Source organism: Mesoplodon densirostris, chromosome 11 (genome assembly GCF_025265405.1).
Source record: "Mesoplodon densirostris isolate mMesDen1 chromosome 11, mMesDen1 primary haplotype, whole genome shotgun sequence".
Lineage (NCBI taxonomy): Eukaryota > Metazoa > Chordata > Mammalia > Artiodactyla > Ziphiidae > Mesoplodon > Mesoplodon densirostris.
The window spans coordinates 19266083-19272764 of NC_082671.1; positions in this window are offsets into that span (position 1 = coordinate 19266083).

Consider the following 6682-nt stretch of genomic DNA (forward strand, 5'->3'; position numbering starts at 1 on the left):
GTTCTCTGAGGGAGAGCAGCTATCAACAAAATAACCTGTGAGGACTATTTACTTTTCTTCAATTCAGCAATAAAGCATTAGCATGTTAAAGGTATTGTAATAGTCCCTGCAGATAAAAAGATAAATAAGACACCAGTTCTACTGATGTCTACTCTGATGCAGAAATCAGCAGAGGCATAATTAGCCTAGGCTGGCCGACAAATATAGAGGAATGGGATGAGAGATGAGTCTGGAGCGGTAAACAAACAAAGCCAAATCATAGTGTCTTGTGAGTTACACTAAGGAATTTTTATTTTATTCTAAGACCAAAGGTAGAGAGAGGCCCTTAAACATCTTGAAGCAGGAAAAGCTTTTCAGGTGAAGGTGCAATTCAAAGTGGCCTTAGAGATGACAGAAAATTTACTACCAGCTAGATGGTCTATTTAGTGCTTGCTCTTCTCTTTGTAAAAACTTCCAGTGACTCCAAACTGCCCACAGAATAAGGTAAACACTTCTCAGTCCAAGTGTTATAGTTCTTTGTATCCTTCCTGCCCTTCTACTCTGATGCAGAAATCAGCAGAGACAAAATTAGCCTTCCTCTCCTTACCCCACTCATGCCCATTATTCTCTTAAAGTTCACTCTTCCTTCATAGCCTGGAGTATTTATATGGGTGTTCATTTGTTTAAGTTCCAAAAGGTCAGAAGGCCGGTCTGTTTTACTGGCATCGTATGGCTTTGGTGTGGTGATTCAGAGGATGTTGAGATGGGCTAGGCCGATCACCCTTGATACTGGAGGACTTACTCTTCCAACTTCTGTGAGTATTGTCAGTAGATGAGCCTCAGCTGTCAGTCCTCTTCAGCGCTGCTTCAGCTAAAAGAGAGCTACTTCACCGGAAGTCACCCCTTCCTGGGGGTAGCCAACATCCAATGACTGGATGGACCCAGAGGATAAAAGTTCTCCCCACTTTCCCCAATAAGAGGCAACACTAAGGGGTCATGCTAGCTTCAGAGCTCCCTGTGGGGTCAGCTGAAGCCGTTGTTGAGACTGCATAGCAGCCCATCTTCTCCCTCTGTCCAGTCCTCCCAAGAGCACTTCCCTATAAACCTCCTGGACATTAATCTCCCTCTCAAAGTCTGCTTCTCAAATAGGACATTGGGAAATATTTCCTGAATGAGCAAAAGAATGAATATACCGAAGGATAGATCCTATACCAATTTGGGAGGGGAACTAGATAGAGGAATCACTGTTACCTGAATTGTTAATTATTTCCTCATCATTTAAAGGGCCATATGTGAAGTCTTAATAGTCTCTGTTACAATTCTCCTGTGTCTGGTCTTTCGTTTGTTTTCTACATACTGATACAAATTGCTTTCTCCAAGCGGAAAAGTTTTTATTATGAATGTCACCTTTGATAACCTTGTGCTCTTGTCTGCCTGAACTGGCTGGAAAAGTTTTACTACTAAAAATATACTTAAAAATGTTGGTTTGTCCACATTTCATTGATGATATTTTTTTTTTTTTTTTGCGGCACGCGGGCCTCTCACTGTTGTGGCCTCTCCCGTTGAGGAGCACAGGCTCCGGACGCGCAGGCTCAGCGGCCATGGCTCACGGGCCCAGCCGCTCCGCGGCATGTGGGATCTTCCCGGACCGGGGCACGAACCCGTGTCCCCTGCATCAGCAGGCGGACTCTCAACTACTGCGTCACCAGGGAAGCCCGATATTCTTTTTTTATACTGGGTAAAATTTTATTTTTAAAAAATTCTTATTGGAGTAGAGTTGATTTACAATGTTGTGTTAGTTTCAGGTGTACAGCAAAGTGAATCAGTTATACATATACATATATCCACTCTTTTTTAGATTCTTTTGGTCATTACAGAGTATTGAGTAGAGTTCACTGTGCTATACCATAGGTCCCTATTAGTTATCTATTTTATATATAGTAGTGTGTATATGTCAATCCCAATCTCCCAATTTATGCCGCCCCACCCCCTGCCCCCCTGGTAACCATAAGATTATTTTCTACATCTGTGACTCTATTTCTTTTTTGTAAATAAGTTCATTTGTACTATTTTTTTAGATTACACATATAAGTGATATCATTGCTGATATTCTTAATGCAGGACTGTTTCATGCTTTATTATTAAATTGGTCTCAAAATATAAAGATAAAATAGATGCAATATTAAGTATCTGTATGCCGAGGAAAATATATGTATTTAAAAAATCTCAGTGGTTAACATTTTGGCCACTGGGTGTCACCACAGTTCTAGCGTTTCTTTTCTTTTTTTTTTTTATTGGAGCATAGTTGAGTAACAATGTTGTGTTAGTTTCAAGTGCACAGCAAAGCGATTCAGTTATACATATACATGTATCTATTCTTTTTCAAATTATTTTCCTATTTAGGTTATTACAGAATACTAAGCAGAGTTCCCTGTGCTATACAGTAGGTCCTTGTTGGTTATCTGTTTTAAATATAGTAGTGTGTATATGTCAATCCCAACCTCCCACACTCTCCCTCCCCCTCCCCCCCCACCAGTAACCATAAGTTCGTTCTCTAAGTCTGTGAATCAGTTTCTCTTTTGTAAATAAGTTCATTTGTATCATTTTTTTGGATTCTGCATATAAGCAATATCATATGATATTTGTCTTTCTCTGACTGACTTACTTCACTTAGTATGATAATCTCCAGGTCCATCCGTGTTGCTGTAAGTGGCATTATTTCATTCTTTTTAATGGCTGAGTAATATTCCATTGTGTATATATGGACCACAACTTCTTTATCCATTCATCTGTTGATGGACATTTAGATTGCTTCCATGTCTTGGCTGTTGTAAACAGCGCTGCAATGAACATTGGGACACATATATCCTTTTGAACCATGTTTTTCTCTGGATATATGCCCTATTTTTAGTTTTTTAAGGAACCTCCATAATCTTCTCCATAGTGGCTATAACAATTTACATTCCTACCAACAGTGTAGGAGGGTTCCCTTTTCTCCACACCCTCTTCAGCATTGTTTGTAGATTTTTTGATGATGGTCATTCTGACTGGTATGAGGTGATATCTAATTGTAGTTTTGATTTGCCTTTCTCTAATAATTAGCGATGTTGAGCATCTTTTCATGTGTTTGTTGGCCATCTGTATGCCTTCTTTGGAGAAATGTCTGTTTAGGTCTTCTGCCCATTTTTTGATTGGGTTTTTTTTTTCTGGTATTGAGACACATGAGCTCTTTGTAAATTTTGGAGACTAATGCCTTGTCTGTTAGTTCATTTGTAAATATTTTCTCCCAATCTGTGGGTTGTCTTTACGTTTTGTCTATGGTTTCCTTTGCTGTGCAAAAGCTGTTGAGTTTAATTAGGTCCCATTTGTTTATTTTTGTTTTCATTTCCATTACTCTAAGAGACAGCTCAAAAAAGATATTGCTGTGATTTATGTCAAAGAGTGTTCTATGTTTTCCTCTAAGAGTTTTATAGTATCTAGTCTTACATTTAGGTCTTTAATCTATTTTGAGTTTATTTTTGTGTATAGTGTTAAAGAATGTTCTAATTTTATTTTTTTACATGTAACTGTCCAGTTTTCCCAGCACTATTTATTGAAGAGAGTGTCTTTCCTCCATTGTATATTCTTGCCTCTTTTGTCATAGATTAATTGACCATAGGTGCATGGGTTTATTTCTGGGCTTTCTATCCTGTTCCATTGATCTATATTTCTGTTATTGTGCCAGTACCATACTGATTTGATGACTGTACCTTTGTAGCATAGTCTGAAGACAGGGAGCCTGATTCCTCTAGCTCCATTTTTCTTTCTCAAAATTGCTTTGGCTATTTAGGGTCTTTTGTGTTTCCATGCAAATTTTAAGATTTTTTGTTCTAGTTCCATGAAAAATGCCATTGGTAATTTGATAGGGATTGCATTGAATCTGTAAATTGTCTTGGGTAGTATAGTCATTTAGACAATATTGATTCTTCCTATCCAAGAACATGGTATATCTTTCCATCTGTGTCAATTTTGATTCCTTTCATCAGCCTCTTATAGTATTCCATCTACAGGTCTTTTGCTGCCTGGGTAGGTTTATTCCTAGGTATTTTATTCTTTTTGAAACAATGATAATGGAATTGTTTCCTTAATCTCTCTTTCTGATGTTTCCTTTTTAGCATATAGAAATTCAAGAGATTTACCTGTATTAATTATGTAGCCTGCAACTACCAAATTCACTGATGAGCTCTAGTAGTTTTCTGCTAGCATCTTCAGGATTTTCTATGTATAGTATCATGTCATCTGCAAAGAGCAACAGTTTTACTTCTTCTTTTTCAATTTGTATTCCTTTTCTTTTTCTTCTCTGATTGCCGTGGCTAGGACTTCCAAAACTGTGTTGAATAAAAGTGGCAAGAGTAGACATCCTGTCTTATTCCTTATCTTAGAGGAAAAGCTTTCAGCTTTTCACAGTTGAGTATGATGTTAGCTGTAGGTTTGTCACATATGGTCTTATTATTGTTGAGGTAGGTTCCCTCTATGCCCACTTTCTGAAGAGTTTTTCATTTTTTCAAATGAATTTTGAATTTTGTCAAAAGCTTTTTCTGCATCTATTGGGATGATCATATGGTTTTTATTCTTCAATTTGTTAATGTGGTGTATCACACCGATTTGTGGATATTAATAAATCCTTGCATCCCTGTGATAAATCTCACTTGATCATGGTGTATGATCTTTTTCATGTTTTTTTTTTTAATTTTTATTTTTGGCTGTGTTGGATCTTCGTTGCTGTGCGTGGGCTTTCTCTAGTTGTGGCGAGTGGGATTCACTCTTCGTTGCAGTGCACGGGCTTCTCACTGTGGTGACTTCTCTTGTTGTGGAGCAGGGGCTCTAGGTGTGCAGGCTTCAGTAGTTGCAGCACATAGTCTCAGTAGTTGCATCACGTGGGCCCTAGAGTGCACGGGCTTCAGTAGTTGTGGCACACAGGCTCAGTAGCTGTGGCTCGCAGGCTCTAGAGCACAGGCTCAGTAGTTGTTGCACATGGGCTTAGTTGCTCTCTAGCATGTGGAATCTTTCCAGGCCAGGGATTGAACCTGTGTCCCCTGCATTGGCAGGTGGATTCTTAACCACTGTGCCACCAGGGAAGCCCCCCTTTTCATGTATTGTTGGATTCAGAGTGCTAGTATTTTGTTGAGGATTTTTGTATCTATGTTCATCAGTGATATTGGCCTGTAATTTTTGTGATATCTTTGTCGAGTTTTGGTATCAGGATGATGGTGGCCTCATAGAATGAGTTTGGGAGTATTCCTTTATATGAAATTCTTTGGAATAGTTTCAGAAGGATGGGTGCTAACTCTTCTCGAAATATTTGATAGAATTTGCCTTTGAAGTCATCTGGTCCTGGACTTCTTTTTGTTGGGAGTTTTTTAATCACAGTTTCAATTTCAGTACTTGAGATTGGTCTGCTCATATTTTTTATTTCTTCCTGGTTTAGTCTTAGGAGATTGTACCTTTCTAAGAATTTGTCCATTTTTTCTAGGTTGTCCATTTTATTGGCATATAGTTGCTTGTAGTAGTCTCTTATGATCCTTTGTATTTCTGTGGTGTCCATTGTACCTTCTCCTTTTTCATTTCTAATTTTACTGATTTGAGCCCTCTCCCTTTTTTTCTTGATGAGTTTGGCTAAAGGTTTATCAATTTTCTTTATCTTTTCAAAGATATACTGGGTATCATCACAGTTCTAGCTTTTAAAAAAATAAAGTTTTAATCAATTGATTGGAAGTAACTAATAATTTATTAATTAATGTTATTAAATCTCATTAGAGATTTAACAACATATTTTCATTGTTCAACCATCATACATTGAACATTAATATCCACTAGAGGAAATTCTTTGTAAAATACAATTTTAGCATGTTTTGTTTTTCTTCACAACAAATCACATAGAGAGAAAATTTCTTCTAACCATGATTGGAGTATCTCGTGCGAGTGGGCAAGTGGAATGGGAAGGCTAAGGCTGAAGGAGGACACGGAAACAGTTGAATTACTGCATTATCAGAGAACCAGAGTCTAAATAGAGAGAGGGAGAGAGATTCCCAAAATAAAAATGACCTCTTTCTGTCTTAACTTCTTTTAATCCTTACAACCTCTGTAAAGTAAGTACTTTTATTTCCTCCATTTCACAGATGGAGAAACTGAGGCACAGAGAGGTTAATAACTACCCAAGATCAGACACAAGTTGGTGGAACCAGAATTCAAGACAGAGAACATTCCCAAGTGTAGCAGATTATACCCTTAGTGAAGGCCTAGACAGTGTTTTCAAGATGTCATGGTACCTCAACCATCCTCATCAAAGTTGAATATAATCATTGGTAAAGGGCTTCCCTAGTGGCGCAGTGGGTAAGAATCTGCCTGCCGATGCAGGGGACACGGGTTCGAGCCCTGGTCCGGGAAGATCCCACATGCCATGGAGCAACTAAGCCCGTGCGCCACAACTACTGAGCCTGCGCTCTAGAGCTTGTGAGCCACAACTACTGAGCCCAGGCACAACAACTACTAAAGCCCACACGTGTGGAGCCCGTGCTCCACAACAGAGAATCCACCACAGTGAGAATCGCACCGCAACAAAGAGTAGCCCCCAGTAGCCGCACCTAACTAATTCATGCTTCCATTCAACCCACCCTACTGAATAATTTCTGAGGGCAACACGCTGCATCTGTCACTGAAAAAG